Genomic DNA, 21,477 nt, shown 5'->3' on the forward strand with positions numbered 1-21,477 from the left:
ATAAAGCATAGGATAAAACAACATAAATACAATTTAATAAAGCATAGGTTAAAACAACATAAATACAATTTAATAAAGCATAGGATAAAAGAACATAAATACAATTTAATGAAGCATAGGATAAAACAACATAAATACAATTTAATGAAGCATGGGTTAAAACAACATAAATACAATTTAATAAATCATAGGATAAAACAACATAAATAGAATTCAATAAAACATAGGATAAAACAACATAAATAGAATTTAATAAAACATAGGATAAAACAACATAAATGAAGTTTAATAAAGCATAGGTTAAAAAAACATAAATACAATTTAATAAAGCATAGGATAAAACAACATAAATATCTTTTAATAAAGCATAGGATAAAACAACATAAACACAATTTAATAAAGCATAGGATAAAACAACATAAATATAATTTAATAAATCATAGGATAAAACAACATAAACACAATTTAATAAAGCATAGGATAAAACAACATAAATACAATTTAATAAAGCATAGGATAAAACAACATAAATACAATTTAATAAAGCATAGGTTAAAACAACATAAATACAATTTAATAAAGCATAGGATAAAAGAACATAAATACAATTTAATGAAGCATAGGATAAAACAACATAAATACAATTTAATGAAGCATGGGTTAAAACAACATAAATACAATTTAATAAAGCATAGGATAAAACAACATAAATAGAATTCAATAAAGCATAGGATAAAACAACATAAAAACAATTTAATAAAGCATAGGTTAAAACAAAATAAATACAATTTAATAAAGCATAGGATAAAACAACATAAATACAATTTAATAAAGCATAGGTTAAAACAACATTAATACAATTTAATAAAGCATAGGTTAAAACAACATAAATACAATTTAATAAAGCATAGGTTAAAACAACATAAATACAATTTAACAAAGCATAGGTTAAAACAACATAAATACAATTTAATAAAGGATAGGTTAAAACAACATAAATACAATTTAATAAAGCATAGGATTTAAACAACATAAATACAATTTAATAAAGCATATCATAAAACAACATAAATACCATTTAATAAAGAATAGGTTAAAACAACATAAATACAATTTAATAAAGCATAGGTTAAAACAACATAAATACAATTTAATAAAGCATAGGATAAAACAACATAAATACAATTTAATAAAGCATAGGATAAAAGAACATAAATACAATTTAATGAAGCATAGGATAAAACTACATAAATACAATTTAATGAAGCATGGGTTAAAACAACATAAATACAATTTAATAAAGCATAGGATAAAACAACATAAATACAATTTAATAAAGCATAGGATAAAACAACATAAAACAATTTAATAAAGCATAGGTTAAAACAAAATAAATACAATTTAATATAGCATAGGATAAAACAACATAAATACAATTTAATAAAGCATAGGTTAAAACAACATAAATACAATTTAATAAAGCATAGGTTAAAACAACATAAATACAATTTAATAAAGCATAGGATAAAAAAACATAAATAAAATTTAATAAAGCAAAGGATAAAACAACAAAAATACAGTTTAATAAAGCATAGGTTAAAACAACATGAATACAATTTAATAAAGCATAGGATAAAACAACATAAATACAATTTAATAAAGCATAGGTTAAAACAACATGAATACAATTTAATAAAGTATAGGATAAAACAACATAAATACAATTTAATAAAGCATAGGATAAAACAACATAAATACAATTTAATAAAGCATAGGTTAAAACAACATAAATACAATTTAATAAAGCATAGGATAAAAGAACATAAATACAATTTAATGAAGCATAGGATAAAACAACATAAATACAATTTAATGAAGCATGGGTTAAAACAACATAAATACAATTTAATAAAGCATAGGATAAAACAACATAAATAGAATTCAATAAAACATAGGATAAAACAACATAAATAGAATTTAATAAAACATAGGATAAAACAACATAAATGAAGTTTAATAAAGCATAGGTTAAAACAACATAAATACAATTTAATAAAGCATAGGATAAAACAACATAAATATCTTTTAATAAAGCATAGGAAAAAACAACATAAACACAATTTAATAAAGCATAGGATAAAACAACATAAATATAATTTAATAAATCATAGGATAAAACAACATAAACACAATTTAATAAAGCATAGGATAAAACAACATAAATACAATTTAATAAAGCATAGGATAAAACAACATAAATACAATTTAATAAAGCATAGGTTAAAACAACATAAATACAATTTAATAAAGCATAGGATAAAAGAACATAAATACAATTTAATGAAGCATAGGATAAAACAACATAAATACAATTTAATGAAGCATGGGTTAAAACAACATAAATACAATTTAATAAAGCATAGGATAAAACAACATAAATAGAATTCAATAAAGCATAGGATAAAACAACATAAATACAATTTAATAAAGCATAGGATAAAACAACATAAAAACAATTTAATAAAGCATAGGTTAAAACAAAATAAATACAATTTAATAAAGCATAGGATAAAACAACATAAATACAATTTAATAAAGCATAGGTTAAAACAACATTAATACAATTTAATAAAGCATAGGTTAAAACAACATAAATACAATTTAATAAAGCATAGGATAAAAAAACATAAATAAAATTTAATAAAGCAAAGGATAAAACAACATAAAAACAGTTTAATAAAGCATAGGTTAAAACAACATGAATACAATTTAATAAAGCATAGGATAAAACAACATAAATACAATTTAATAAAGCATAGGTTAAAACAACATAAATACAATTTAATAAAGCATAGGATAAAACAACATAAATACCATTTAATAAAGCATAGGATAAAACAACATAATCACAATTTAATAAAGCATAGGATAAAACAACATAAATACAATTTAATAAAGCATAGGATAAAACAACATAAACACAATTTAATAAAGCATAGGATAAAACAACATAAATACAATTTAATAAAGCATAGGATAAAATAACATAAACACAATTTAATAAAGCATAGGATAAAACAACATAAATACAATTTAATAAAGCATAGGATAAAACAACATAAATACCATTTAAAAAAGCATAGGATAAAAAAACATAAACACAATTAAATAAAGCATAGGATAAAACAACATAAATACAATTTAATAAAGCATAGGATAAAACAACATAAACACAATTTAATAAAGCATAGGATAAAACAACATAAATACAATTTAATAAAGCATAGGATAAAACAACATGAACACAATTTAATAAAGCATAGGATAAAACAACATAAATACAATTTAATATAGCATAGGATAAAACAACATAAATACAATTTAATAAAGCATAGGTTAAAACAACATAAATACAATTTAATAAAGTATAGGATAAAACAACATAAATACAATTTAATATAGCATAGGATAAAACAACATAAATACAATTTAATAAAGCATAGGTTAAAACAACATAACTACAATTTAATAAAGTATAGGATAAAACAACATAAATACAATTTAATAAAGCATAGGTTAAAACAACATAAATACAATTTAATAAAGCATAGGATAAAACAACATAAATATAATTTAATAAAGCATAGGTTAAAACAACATAAATACAATTTAATAAAGCATAGGTTAAAACAACATAAATACAATTTAATAAAGCATAGGTTAAACAACATAAATACAATTTAATAAAGCATAGGATAAAACAACATAAATACAATTTAATAAAGCATAGGATAAAACAACATAAACACAATTTAATAAGGCATAGGATAAAACAACATAAATACAATTTAATATAGCATAGGATAAAACAACATAAATACAATTTAATAAAGCATAGGTTAAAACAACATAAATACAATTTAATAAAGTAGAGGATAAAACAACATAAATACAATTTAATAAAACAGGTTAAAACAACATAAATACAATTTAATAAAGCATACGATAAAACAACATAAATACAATTTAATAAAGCATAGGATAAAACAACATAAATACAATTTAATAAAGCATAGGATAAAACAACATAAATGCAGCTTAATAAAGCATACGATAAAACAACATAAATACAATTTAATAAAACATAGGATAAAACAACATAAATACAATTTAATAAAGCATAGGATAATACAACATAAACACAATTTAATAAAGCATAGGATAAAACAACATAAATACAATTTAATAAAGCATAGGTTAAAACAACATGAATACAATTTAATAAAGCATAGGATAAAACAACATAAATACAATTTAATAAAGCATAGGATAAAACAACATAAATACAATTTAATAAAGCATAGGTTAAAACAACATTAATACAATTTAATAAAGCATAGGATAAAAGAACATAAATACAATTTAATGAAGCATGGGTTAAAACAACATAAATACAATTTAATAAAGCATTAGATAAAACAACATAAATAGAATTCAATAAAACATAGGATAAAAGAACATAAATACAATTTAATAAAGCATAGGATAAAACAACATAAATGCAGTTTAATAAAGCATACGATAAAACAACATAAATACAATTTAATAAAACATAGGATAAAACAACATAAATACAATTTAATAAAGCATAGGATAATACAACATAAACACAATTTAATAAAGCATAGGATAAAACAACATAAATACAATTTAATAAAGCATAGGATAAAACAACATAAATACAATTTAATAAAGCATAGGACAAAACAACATAAATACAATTTAATAAAGCATAGGATAAAACAACATAAATACAATTTAATAAAGCATGGGTTAAAACAACATAAATACAATTTAATAAAGCATAGGATAAAACAACATAAATACAATTTAATAAATCATAGGATAAAACCACATAATTACAATTTAATAAAGCATAGGATAAAACAACATAAATACAATTTAATAAAGCATAGGATAAAACCACATAAATACAATTTAATAAAGCATAGGATAAAACAACATAAATACAATTTAATAAAGCATAGGATAAAACAACATAAATGCAGTTTAATAAAGCATACGATAAAACAACATAAATACAATTTAATAAAACATAGGATAAAACAACATAAATGCAATTTAATAAAGCATAGGATAATACAACATAAACACAATTTAATAAAGCATAGGATAAAACAACATAAATACAATTTAATAAAGCATAGGATAAAACAACATAAATACAATTTAATAAAGCATAGGACAAAACAACATAAATACAATTTAATAAAGCATAGGATAAAACAACATAAATAGAATTTAATAAAGCATGGGTTAAAACAACGTAAATACAATTTAATAAAGCATAGGATAAAACAACATAAATACAATTTAATAAATCATAGGATAAAACCACATAATTACAATTTAATAAAGCATAGGATAAAACCACATAAATACAATTTAATAAAGCATAGGATAAAACAACATAAATACAATTTATTAAAGCATAGGATAAAACAAGATAGATGCAATTCAATAAAGCATAGGATAAAACAACATAAATACAATTTAATAAAGCATAGGATAAAACCACATAAATACAATTTAATAAAGCATAGGATAAAACAACATAAATACAATTTAATAAAACATAGGATAAAACAACATAAATGCAATTTAATAAAGCATAGGTTAAAACAACATAAATACAATTTAATAAAGTATAGGATAAAACAACAAAAATACAATTCAATAAAGCATAGGTTAAAACAACATAAATACAATTTAATAAAGCATAGGATAAAACAACATAAATACAATTTAATAAAGCATAGGTTAAAACAACATAAATACAATTTAATAAAGCATAGGTTAAAACAACATAAATACAATTTAAAAAAGCATAGGATAAAAAAACATAAACACAATTAAATAAAGCATAGGATAAAACAACATAAATACAATTTAATAAAGCATAGGATAAAACAACATAAACACAATTTAATAAAGCATAGGATAAAACAACATAAATACAATTTAATAAAGCATAGGATAAAACAACATGAACACAATTTAATAAAGCATAGGATAAAACAACATAAATACAATTTAATATAGCATAGGATAAAACAACATAAATACAATTTAATAAAGCATAGGTTAAAACAACATAAATACAATTTAATAAAGTATAGGATAAAACAACATAAATACAATTTAATATAGCATAGGATAAAACAACATAAATACAATTTAATAAAGCATAGGTTAAAACAACATAACTACAATTTAATAAAGTATAGGATAAAACAACATAAATACAATTTAATAAAGCATAGGTTAAAACAACATAAATACAATTTAATAAAGCATAGGATAAAACAACATAAATATAATTTAATAAAGCATAGGTTAAAACAACATAAATACAATTTAATAAAGCATAGGTTAAAACAACATAAATACAATTTAATAAAGCATAGGTTAAACAACATAAATACAATTTAATAAAGCATAGGATAAAACAACATAAATACAATTTAATAAAGCATAGGATAAAACAACATAAACACAATTTAATAAGGCATAGGATAAAACAACATAAATACAATTTAATATAGCATAGGATAAAACAACATAAATACAATTTAATAAAGCATAGGCTAAAACAACATAAATACAATTTAATAAAGTAGAGGATAAAACAACATAAATACAATTTAATAAAACAGGTTAAAACAACATAAATACAATTTAATAAAGCATACGATAAAACAACATAAATACAATTTAATAAAGCATAGGATAAAACAACATAAATACAATTTAATAAAGCATAGGATAAAACAACATAAATGCAGCTTAATAAAGCATACGATAAAACAACATAAATACAATTTAATAAAACATAGGATAAAACAACATAAATACAATTTAATAAAGCATAGGATAATACAACATAAACACAATTTAATAAAGCATAGGATAAAACAACATAAATACAATTTAATAAAGCATAGGTTAAAACAACATGAATACAATTTAATAAAGCATAGGATAAAACAACATAAATACAATTTAATAAAGCATAGGATAAAACAACATAAATACAATTTAATAAAGCATAGGTTAAAACAACATTAATACAATTTAATAAAGCATAGGATAAAAGAACATAAATACAATTTAATGAAGCATGGGTTAAAACAACATAAATACAATTTAATAAAGCATTAGATAAAACAACATAAATAGAATTCAATAAAACATAGGATAAAACAACATAAATACAATTTAATAAAGCATAGGATAAAACAACATAAATGCAGTTTAATAAAGCATACGATAAAACAACATAAATACAATTTAATAAAACATAGGATAAAACAACATAAATACAATTTAATAAAGCATAGGATAATACAGCATAAACACAATTTAATAAAGCATAGGATAAAACAACATAAATACAATTTAATAAAGCATAGGATAAAACAACATAAATACAATTTAATAAAGCATAGGATAAAACAACATAAATACAATTTAATAAAGCATGGGTTAAAACAACATAAATACAATTTAATAAAGCATAGGATAAAACAACATAAATACAATTTAATAAATCATAGGATAAAACCACATAATTACAATTTAATAAAGCATAGGATAAAACAACATAAATACAATTTAATAAAGCATAGGATAAAACCACATAAATACAATTTAATAAAGCATAGGATAAAACAACATAAATACAATTTAATAAAGCATAGGATAAAACAACATAAATGCAGTTTAATAAAGCATACGATAAAACAACATAAATACAATTTAATAAAACATAGGATAAAACAACATAAATGCAATTTAATAAAGCATAGGATAATACAACATAAACACAATTTAATAAAGCATAGGATAAAACAACATAAATACAATTTAATAAAGCATAGGATAAAACAACATAAATACAATTTAATAAAGCATAGGACAAAACAACATAAATACAATTTAATAAAGCATAGGATAAAACAACATAAATAGAATTTAATAAAGCATGGGTTAAAACAACGTAAATACAATTTAATAAAGCATAGGATAAAACAACATAAATACAATTTAATAAATCATAGGATAAAACCACATAATTACAATTTAATAAAGCATAGGATAAAACCACATAAATACAATTTAATAAAGCATAGGATAAAACAACATAAATACAATTTATTAAAGCATAGGATAAAACAAGATAGATGCAATTCAATAAAGCATAGGATAAAACAACATAAATACAATTTAATAAAGCATAGGATAAAACCACATAAATACAATTTAATAAAGCATAGGATAAAACAACATAAATACAATTTAATAAAACATAGGATAAAACAACATAAATGCAATTTAATAAAGCATAGGTTAAAACAACATAAATACAATTTAATAAAGTATAGGATAAAACAACAAAAATACAATTCAATAAAGCATAGGTTAAAACAACATAAATACAATTTAATAAAGCATAGGATAAAACAACATAAATACAATTTAATAAAGCATAGGTTAAAACAACATAAATACAATTTAATAAAGCATAGGTTAAAACAACATAAATACAATTTAAAAAAGCATAGGATAAAAAAACATAAACACAATTAAATAAAGCATAGGATAAAACAACATAAATACAATTTAATAAAGCATAGGATAAAACAACATAAACACAATTTAATAAAGCATAGGATAAAACAACATAAATACAATTTAATAAAGCATAGGATAAAACAACATGAACACAATTTAATAAAGCATAGGATAAAACAACATAAATACAATTTAATATAGCATAGGATAAAACAACATAAATACAATTTAATAAAGCATAGGTTAAAACAACATAAATACAATTTAATAAAGTATAGGATAAAACAACATAAATACAATTTAATATAGCATAGGATAAAACAACATAAATACAATTTAATAAAGCATAGGTTAAAACAACATAACTACAATTTAATAAAGTATAGGATAAAACAACATAAATACAATTTAATAAAGCATAGGTTAAAACAACATAAATACAATTTAATAAAGCATAGGATAAAACAACATAAATATAATTTAATAAAGCATAGGTTAAAACAACATAAATACAATTTAATAAAGCATAGGTTAAAACAACATAAATACAATTTAATAAAGCATAGGTTAAACAACATAAATACAATTTAATAAAGCATAGGATAAAACAACATAAATACAATTTAATAAAGCATAGGATAAAACAACATAAACACAATTTAATAAGGCATAGGATAAAACAACATAAATACAATTTAATATAGCATAGGATAAAACAACATAAATACAATTTAATAAAGCATAGGTTAAAACAACATAAATACAATTTAATAAAGTAGAGGATAAAACAACATAAATACAATTTAATAAAACAGGTTAAAACAACATAAATACAATTTAATAAAGCATACGATAAAACAACATAAATACAATTTAATAAAGCATAGGATAAAACAACATAAATACAATTTAATAAAGCATAGGATAAAACAACATAAATGCAGCTTAATAAAGCATACGATAAAACAACATAAATACAATTTAATAAAACATAGGATAAAACAACATAAATACAATTTAATAAAGCATAGGATAATACAACATAAACACAATTTAATAAAGCATAGGATAAAACAACATAAATACAATTTAATAAAGCATAGGTTAAAACAACATGAATACAATTTAATAAAGCATAGGATAAAACAACATAAATACAATTTAATAAAGCATAGGATAAAACAACATAAATACAATTTAATAAAGCATAGGTTAAAACAACATTAATACAATTTAATAAAGCATAGGATAAAAGAACATAAATACAATTTAATGAAGCATGGGTTAAAACAACATAAATACAATTTAATAAAGCATTAGATAAAACAACATAAATAGAATTCAATAAAACATAGGATAAAACAACATAAATACAATTTAATAAAGCATAGGATAAAACAACATAAATGCAGTTTAATAAAGCATACGATAAAACAACATAAATACAATTTAATAAAACATAGGATAAAACAACATAAATACAATTTAATAAAGCATAGGATAATACAGCATAAACACAATTTAATAAAGCATAGGATAAAACAACATAAATACAATTTAATAAAGCATAGGATAAAACAACATAAATACAATTTAATAAAGCATAGGACAAAACAACATAAATACAATTTAATAAAGCATAGGATAAAACAACATAAATACAATTTAATAAAGCATGGGTTAAAACAACATAAATACAATTTAATAAAGCATAGGATAAAACAACATAAATACAATTTAATAAATCATAGGATAAAACCACATAATTACAATTTAATAAAGCATAGGATAAAAGAACATAAATACAATTTAATAAAGCATAGGATAAAACCACATAAATACAATTTAATAAAGCATAGGATAAAACAACATAAATACAATTTAATAAAGCATAGGATAAAACAACATAAATGCAGTATAATAAAGCATACGATAAAACAACATAAATACAATTTAATAAAACATAGGATAAAACAACATAAATGCAATTTAATAAAGCATAGGATAATACAACATAAACACAATTTAATAAAGCATAGGATAAAACAACATAAATACAATTTAATAAAGCATAGGATAAAACAACATAAATACAATTTAATAAAGCATAGGACAAAACAACATAAATACAATTTAATAAAGCATAGGATAAAACAACATAAATAGAATTTAATAAAGCATGGGTTAAAACAACGTAAATACAATTTAATAAAGCATAGGATAAAACAACATAAATACAATTTAATAAATCATAGGATAAAACCACATAATTACAATTTAATAAAGCATAGGATAAAACAACATAAATACAATTTAATAAAGCATAGGATAAAACCACATAAATACAATTTAATAAAGCATAGGATAAAACAACATAAATACAATTTATTAAAGCATAGGATAAAACAAGATAGATGCAATTCAATAAAGCATAGGATAAAACAACATAAATACAATTTAATAAAGCATAGGATAAAACCACATAAATACAATTTAATAAAGCATAGGATAAAACAACATAAATACAATTTAATAAAACATAGGATAAAACAACATAAATGCAATTTAATAAAGCATAGGTTAAAACAACATAAATACAATTTAATAAAGTATAGGATAAAACAACAAAAATACAATTCAATAAAGCATAGGTTAAAACAACATAAATACAATTTAATAAAGCATAGGATAAAACAACATAAATACAATTTAATAAAGCATAGGTTAAAACAACATAAATACAATTTAATAAAGCATAGGTTAAAACAACATAAATACAATTTAATAAAGCATAGGATAAAACAACATAAATAAAATTTAATAAAGCATAGGATAAAACAACATAAATACAGTTTAATAAAGCATAGGTTAAAACAACATGAATACAATTTAATAAAGCATAGGATAAAACAACATAAATGCAATTTAATAAAGCATAGGATAAAACAACATAAATACAATTTAATAAAGCATAGGTTAAAACAACATAAATACAATTTAATAAAGCATAGGATAAAAGAACATAAATACAATTTAATGAAGCATAGGATAAAACAACATAAATACAATTTAATGAAGCATGGGTTAAAACAACATAAATACAATTTAATAAAGCATAGGATAAAACAACATAAATAGAATTCAATAAAACATAGGATAAAACAACATAAATAGAATTTAATAAAACATAGGATAAAACAACATAAATGAAGTTTAATAAAGCATAGGATAAAACAACATAAATACAATTTAATATAGCATAGGATAAAACAACATAAATACAATTTAATAAAGCATAGGTTAAAACAACATAAATACAATTTAATAAAGTATAGGATAAAACAACATAAATACAATTTAATAAAGCATAGGTTAAAACAACATAAATACAATTTAATAAAGCATAGGATAAAACAACATAAATACAATTTAATAAAGCATAGGTTAAAACAACATATATACAATTTAATAAAGCATAGGTTAAAACAACATAAATACAATTTAATAAAGGATAGGTTAAAACAACATAAATACAATTTAATAAAGCATAGGATAAAACAACATAAATACAATTTAATAAAGCATACGATAAAACAACATAAATACAATTTAATAAAGCATAGGATAAAACAACATAAATACAATTTAATAAAGCATAGGATAAAACAACATAAATGCAGCTTAATAAAGCATACGATAAAACAACATAAATACAATTTAATAAAACATAGGATAAAACAACATAAATACAATTTAATAAAGCATAGGATAATACAACATAAACACAATTTAATAAAGCATAGGATAAAACAACATAAATACAATTTAATAAAGCATAGGTTAAAACAACATGAATACAATTTAATAAAGCATAGGATAAAACAACATAAATACAATTTAATAAAGCATAGGATAAAACAACATAAATACAATTTAATAAAGCATAGGTTAAAACAACATTAATACAATTTAATAAAGCATAGGATAAAAGAACATAAATACAATTTAATGAAGCATGGGTTAAAACAACATAAATACAATTTAATAAAGCATTAGATAAAACAACATAAATAGAATTCAATAAAACATAGGATAAAACAACATAAATACAATTTAATAAAGCATAGGATAAAACAACATAAATGCAGTTTAATAAAGCATACGATAAAACAACATAAATACAATTTAATAAAACATAGGATAAAACAACATAAATACAATTTAATAAAGCATAGGATAATACAACATAAACACAATTTAATAAAGCATAGGATAAAACAACATAAATACAATTTAATAAAGCATAGGATAAAACAACATAAATACAATTTAATAAAGCATAGGACAAAACAACATAAATACAATTTAATAAAGCATAGGATAAAACAACATAAATACAATTTAATAAAGCATGGGTTAAAACAACATAAATACAATTTAATAAAGCATAGGATAAAACAACATAAATACAATTTAATAAATCATAGGATAAAACCACATAATTACAATTTAATAAAGCATAGGATAAAACAACATAAATACAATTTAATAAAGCATAGGATAAAACCACATAAATACAATTTAATAAAGCATAGGATAAAACAACATAAATACAATTTAATAAAGCATAGGATAAAACAACATAAATGCAGTTTAATAAAGCATACGATAAAACAACATAAATACAATTTAATAAAACATAGGATAAAACAACATAAATGCAATTTAATAAAGCATAGGATAATACAACATAAACACAATTTAATAAAGCATAGGATAAAACAACATAAATACAATTTAATAAAGCATAGGATAAAACAACATAAATACAATTTAATAAAGCATAGGACAAAACAACATAAATACAATTTAATAAAGCATAGGATAAAACAACATAAATACAATTTAATAAAGCATGGGTTAAAACAACATAAATACAATTTAATAAAGCATAGGATAAAACAACATAAATACAATTTAATAAATCATAGGATAAAACCACATAATTACAATTTAATAAAGCATAGGATAAAACAACATAAATACAATTTAATAAAGCATAGGATAAAACCACATAAATACAATTTAATAAAGCATAGGATAAAACAACATAAATACAATTTATTAAAGCATAGGATAAAACAAGATAGATGCAATTCAATAAAGCATAGGATAAAACAACATAAATACAATTTAATAAAGCATAGGATAAAACCACATAAATACAATTTAATAAAGCATAGGATAAAACAACATAAATACAATTTAATAAAACATAGGATAAAACAACATAAATGCAATTTAATAAAGCATAGGTTAAAACAACATAAATACAATTTAATAAAGTATAGGATAAAACAACAAAAATACAATTCAATAAAGCATAGGTTAAAACAACATAAATACAATTTAATAAAGCATAGGATAAAACAACATAAATACAATTTAATAAAGCATAGGTTAAAACAACATAAATACAATTTAATAAAGCATAGGTTAAAACAACATAAATACAATTTAATAAAGCATAGGATAAAACAACATAAATAAAATTTAATAAAGCATAGGATAAAACAACATAAATACAGTTTAATAAAGCATAGGTTAAAACAACATGAATACAATTTAATAAAGCATAGGATAAAACAACATAAATGCAATTTAATAAAGCATAGGATAAAACAACATAAATACAATTTAATAAAGCATAGGTTAAAACAACATAAATACAATTTAATAAAGCATAGGATAAAAGAACATAAATACAATTTAATGAAGCATAGGATAAAACAACATAAATACAATTTAATGAAGCATGGGTTAAAACAACATAAATACAATTTAATAAAGCATAGGATAAAACAACATAAATAGAATTCAATAAAACATAGGATAAAACAACATAAATAGAATTTAATAAAACATAGGATAAAACAACATAAATGAAGTTTAATAAAGCATAGGTTAAAGCGACATAAATACAATTTAATAATGCATAGGATAAAACAACATAAATACAATTTAATAAAGCATAGGATAAAACAACATAAATACAATTTAATAAAGCATAGGTTAAAACAACATAAATACAATTTAATAAAGCATAGGTTAAAACAACATAAATACAATTTAATAAATCATAGGATAAAACAACATAAATACAATTTAATAAAGCATAAGATAAAACAACATAAACACAATTTAATAAAGCATAGGATAAAACAACATAAATACAATTTAATATAGCATAGGATAAAACAACATAAATACAATTTAATAAAGCATAGGTTAAAACAACATAAATACAATTTAATAAAGTATAGGATAAAACAACATAAATACAATTTAATAAAGCATAGGTTAAAACAACATAAATACAATTTAATAAAGCATAGGATAAAACAACATAAATACAATTTAATAAAGCATAGGTTAAAACAACATATATACAATTTAATAAAGCATAGGTTAAAACAACATAAATACAATTTAATAAAGGATAGGTTAAAACAACATAAATACAATTTAATAAAGCATAGGATAAAACAACATAAATACAATTTAATAAAGCATATGATAAAACAACATAAATACCATTTAATAAAGCATAGGTTAAAACAACATAAATACAATTTAATAAAGCATAGGTTAAAACAACATAAATACAATTTAATAAAGCATAGGATAAAACAACATAAATACAATTTAATAAAGCATAGGATAAAAGAACATAAATACAATTTAATGAAGCATAGGATAAAACAACATAAATACAATTTAATGAAGCATGGTTTAAAACAACATAAATACAATTTAATAAAGCATAGGATAAAACAACATAAATACAATTTAATAAAGCATAGGATAAAACAACATAAAAACAATTTAATAAAGCATAGGTTAAAACAAAATAAATACAATTTAATAAAGCATAGGATAAAACAACATAAATACAATTTAATAAAGCATAGGTTAAAACAACATAAATACAATTTAATAAAGCATAGGTTAAAACAACATAAATACAATTTAATAAAGCATAGGATAAAAAAACATAAATAAAATTTAATAAAGCAAAGGATAAAACAACATAAATACAGTTTAATAAAGCATAGGTTAAAACAACATGAATACAATTTAATAAAGCATAGGATAAAACAACATGAATACAATTTAATAAAGCATAGGATAAAACAACATAAATACAATTTAATGAAGCATAGGTTAAAACAACATGAATACAATTTAATAAAGCATAGGATAAAACAACATAAATACAATTTAATAAAGCATAGGATAAAACAACATAAATACAATTTAATAAAGCATAGGTTAAAACAACATTAATACAATTTAATAAAGCATAGGATAAAAGAACATAAATACAATTTAATGAAGCATGGGTTAAAACAACATAAATACAATTTAATAAAGCATTAGATAAAACAACATAAATAGAATTCAATAAAACATAGGATAAAACAACATAAATACAATTTAATAAAGCATAGGATAAAACAACATAAATGCAGTTTAATAAAGCATACGATAAAACAACATAAATACAATTTAATAAAACATAGGATAAAACAACATAAATACAATTTAATAAAGCATAGGATAATACAACATAAACACAATTTAATAAAGCATAGGATAAAACTACATAAATACAATTTAAAAAAGCATAGGATAAAACAACATAAATACAATTTAATAAAGCATAGGACAAAACAACATAAATACAATTTAATAAAGCATAGGATAAAACAACATAAATACAATTTAATAAAGCATGGGTTAAAACAACATAAATACAATTAAATAAAGCATAGGATAAAACAACATAAATACAATTTAATAAATCATAGGATAAAACCACATAATTACAATTTAATAAAGCATAGGATAAAACAACATAAATACAATTTAATAAAGCATAGGATAAAACCACATAAATACAATTTAATAAAGCATAGGATAAAACAACATAAATACAATTTAATAAAGCATAGGATAAAACAACATAAATGCAGTTTAATAAAGCATACGATAAAACAACATAAATACAATTTAATAAAACATAGGATAAAACAACATAAATACAATTTAATAAAGCATAGGATAATACAACATAAACACAATTTAATAAAGCATAGGATAAAACAACATAAATACAATTTAATAAAGCATAGGATAAAACAACATAAATACAATTTAATAAAGCATAGGACAAAACAACATAAATACAATTTAATAAAGCATAGGATAAAACAACATAAATACAATTTAATAAAGCATGGGTTAAAACAACATAAATACAATTTAATAAAGCATAGGATAAAACAACATAAATACAATTTAATAAATCATAGGATAAAACCACATAATTACAATTTAATAAAGCATAGGATAAAACAACATAAAAACAATTTAATAAAGCATAGGATAAAACCACATAAATACAATTTAATAAAGCATAGGATAAAACAACATAAATACAATTTATTAAAGCATAGGATAAAACAAGATAGATGCAATTCAATAAAGCATAGGATAAAACAACATAAATACAATTTAATAAAGCATAGGATAAAACCACATAAATACAATTTAATAAAGCATAGGATAAAACAACATAAATACAATTTAATAAAACATAGGATAAAACAACATAAATGCAATTTAATAAAGCATAGGTTAAAACAACATAAATACAATTTAATAAAGTATAGGATAAAACAACAAAAATACAATTCAATAAAGCATAGGTTAAAACAACATAAATACAATTTAATAAAGCATAGGATAAAACAACATAAATACAATTTAATAAAGCATAGGTTAAAACAACATAAATACAATTTAATAAAGCATAGGTTAAAACAACATAAATACAATTTAATAAAGCATAGGATAAAACAACATAAATAAAATTTAATAAAGCATAGGATAAAACAACATAAATACAGTTTAATAAAGCATAGGTTAAAACAACATGAATACAATTTAATAAAGCATAGGATAAAACAACATAAATGCAATTTAATAAAGCATAGGATAAAACAACATAAATACAATTTAATAAAGCATAGGTTAAAACAACATAAATACAATTTAATAAAGCATAGGATAAAAGAACATAAATACAATTTAATGAAGCATAGGATAAAACAACATAAATACAATTTAATGAAGCATGGGTTAAAACAACATAAATACAATTTAATAAAGCATAGGATAAAACAACATAAATAGAATTCAATAAAACATAGGATAAAACAACATAAATAGAATTTAATAAAACATAGGATAAAACAACATAAATGAAGTTTAATAAAGCATAGGTTAAAACGACATAAATACAATTTAATAAAGCATAGGATAAAACAACATAAATACAATTTAATAAAGCATAGGATAAAACAACATAAATACAATTTAATAAAGCATAGGTTAAAACAACATAAATACAATTTAATAAAGCATAGGTTAAAACAACATAAATACAATTTAATAAATCATAGGATAAAACATCATAAATACAATTTAATAAAGCATAAGATAAAACAACATAAACACAATTTAATAAAGCATAGGATAAAACAACATAAATACAATTTAATATAGCATAGGATAAAACAACATAAATACAATTTAATAAAGCATAGGTTAAAACAACATAAATACAATTTAATAAAGTATAGGATAAAACAACATAAATACAATTTAATAAAGCATAGGTTAAAACAACATAAATACAATTTAATAAAGCATAGGATAAAACAACATAAATACAATTTAATAAAGCATAGGTTAAAACAACATATATACAATTTAATAAAGCATAGGTTAAAACAACATAAATACAATTTAATAAAGGATAGGTTAAAACAACATAAATACAATTTAATAAAGCATAGGATAAAACAACATAAATACAATTTAATAAAGCATATGATAAAACAACATAAATACCATTTAATAAAGCATAGGTTAAAACAACATAAATACAATTTAATAAAGCATAGGTTAAAACAACATAAATACAATTTAATAAAGCATAGGTTAAAACAACATAAATACAATTTAATAAAGCATAGGTTAAAACAACATAAATACAATTTAATAAATCATAGGATAAAACAACATAAATACAATTTAATAAAGCATAAGATAAAACAACATAAACACAATTTAATAAAGCATAGGATAAAACAACATAAATACAATTTAATATAGCATAGGATAAAACAACATAAATACAATTTAATAAAGCATAGGTTAAAACAACATAAATACAATTTAATAAAGTATAGGATAAAACAACATAAATACAATTTAATAAAGCATAGGTTAAAACAACATAAATACAATTTAATAAAGCATAGGATAAAACAACATAAATACAATTTAATAAAGCATAGGTTAAAACAACATATATACAATTTAATAAAGCATAGGTTAAAACAACATAAATACAATTTAATAAAGGATAGGTTAAAACAACATAAATACAATTTAATAATGCATAGGATAAAACAACATAAATACAATTTAATAAAGCATATGATAAAACAACATAAATACCATTTAATAAAGCATAGGTTAAAACAACATAAATACAATTTAATAAAGCATAGGTTAAAACAACATAAATACAATTTAATAAAGCATAGGATAAAACAACATAAATACAATTTAATAAAGCATAGGATAAAAGAACATAAATACAATTTAATGAAGCATAGGATAAAACAACATAAATACAATTTAATGAAGCATGGTTTAAAACAACATAAATACAATTTAATAAAGCATAGGATAAAACAACATAAATACAATTTAATAAAGCATAGGATAAAACAACATAAAAACAATTTAATAAAGCATAGGTTAAAACAAAATAAATACAATTTAATAAAGCATAGGATAAAACAACATAAATACAATTTAATAAAGCATAGGTTAAAACAACATAAATACAATTTAATAAAGCATAGGTTAAAACAACATAAATACAATTTAATAAAGCATAGGATAAAAAAACATAAATAAAATTTAATAAAGCAAAGGATAAAACAACATAAATACAGTTTAATAAAGCATAGGTTAAAACAACATGAATACAATTTAATAAAGCATAGGATAAAACAACATAAATACAATTTAATAAAGCATAGGTTAAAACAACATAAATACAATTTAATAAAGCATAGGATAAAACAACATAAATACCATTTAATAAAGCATAGGATAAAACAACATAAACACAATTTAATAAAGCATAGGAAAAAACAACATAAATACAATTTAATAAAGCATAGGATAAAACAACATAAACACAATTTAATAAAGCATAGGATAAAACAACATAAATACAATTTAATAAAGCATAGGATAAAATAACATAAACACAATTTAATAAAGCATAGGATAAAACAACATAAATACAATTTAATAAAGCATAGGATAAAACAACAGAAATACCATTTAATAAAGCATAGGATAAAAAAACATAAACACAATTTAATAAAGCATAGGATAAACAACATAAATACAATTTAATAAAGCATAGGATAAAACAACATAAACACAATTTAATAAAGCATAGGATAAAACAACATAAATACAATTTAATAAAGCATAGGATAAAACAACATAAACACAATTTAATAAAGCATAGGATAAAACAACATAAATACAATTTAATATAGCATAGGATAAAACAACATAAATACAATTTAATAAAGCATAGGTTAAAACAACATAAATACAATTTAATAAAGTATAGGATAAAACAACATAAATACAATTTAATAAAGCATAGGATAAAACAACATAAATACAATTTAATAAAGCATAGGTTAAAACAACATAACTACAATTTAATAAAGTATAGGATAAAACAACATAAATACAATTTATTAAAGCATAGGTTAAAACAATATAAATACAATTTAATAAAGCATAGGATAAAACAACATAAATATAATTTAATAAAGCATAGGTTAAAACAACATAAATACAATTTAATAAAGCATAGGTTAAAACAACATAAATGCAACTTAATAAAGCATAGGTTAAACAACATAAATACAATTTAATAAAGCATAGGATAAAACAACATAAATACAATTTAATAAAGCATAGGATAAAACAACATAAACACAATTTAATAAGGCATAGGATAAAACAACATAAATACAATTTAATATAGCATAGGATAAAACAACATAAATACAATTTAATAAAGCATAGATTAAAACAACATAAATACAATTTAATAAAGTAGAGGATAAAACAACATAAATACAATTTATTAAAACATAGGATAAAACAACATAAATACAATTTAAAAAAGCATACGATAAAACAACATAAATACAATTTAATAAAGCATAGGATAAAACAACATAAATGCAGTTTAATAAAGCATACGATAAAACAACATAAATACAATTTAATAAAACATAGGATAAAACAACATAAACACAATTTAATAAAGCATAGGATAAAACAACATAAACACAATTTAATAAAGCATAGGATAAAACAACATAAATACAATTTAATAAAGCATAGGACAAAACAACATAAATACAATTTAATAAAGCATAGGATAAAACAACATAAATACAATTTAATAAAGCATGGGTTAAAACAACATAAATACAATTTAATAAAGCATAGGATAAAACAACATAAATGCAATTTAATAAATCATAGGATAAAACCACATAAATACAATTTAATAAAGCATAGGATAAAACAACATAAATACAATTTAATAAAGCATAGGATAAAACCACATAAATACAA

The sequence above is a fragment of the Phyllobates terribilis genome, unplaced genomic scaffold (assembly GCF_046119375.1).
Source record: "Phyllobates terribilis strain yellow unplaced genomic scaffold, ASM4611937v1 Scaffold_1__5_contigs__length_1240528914, whole genome shotgun sequence".
Taxonomy (NCBI): domain Eukaryota; kingdom Metazoa; phylum Chordata; class Amphibia; order Anura; family Dendrobatidae; genus Phyllobates; species Phyllobates terribilis.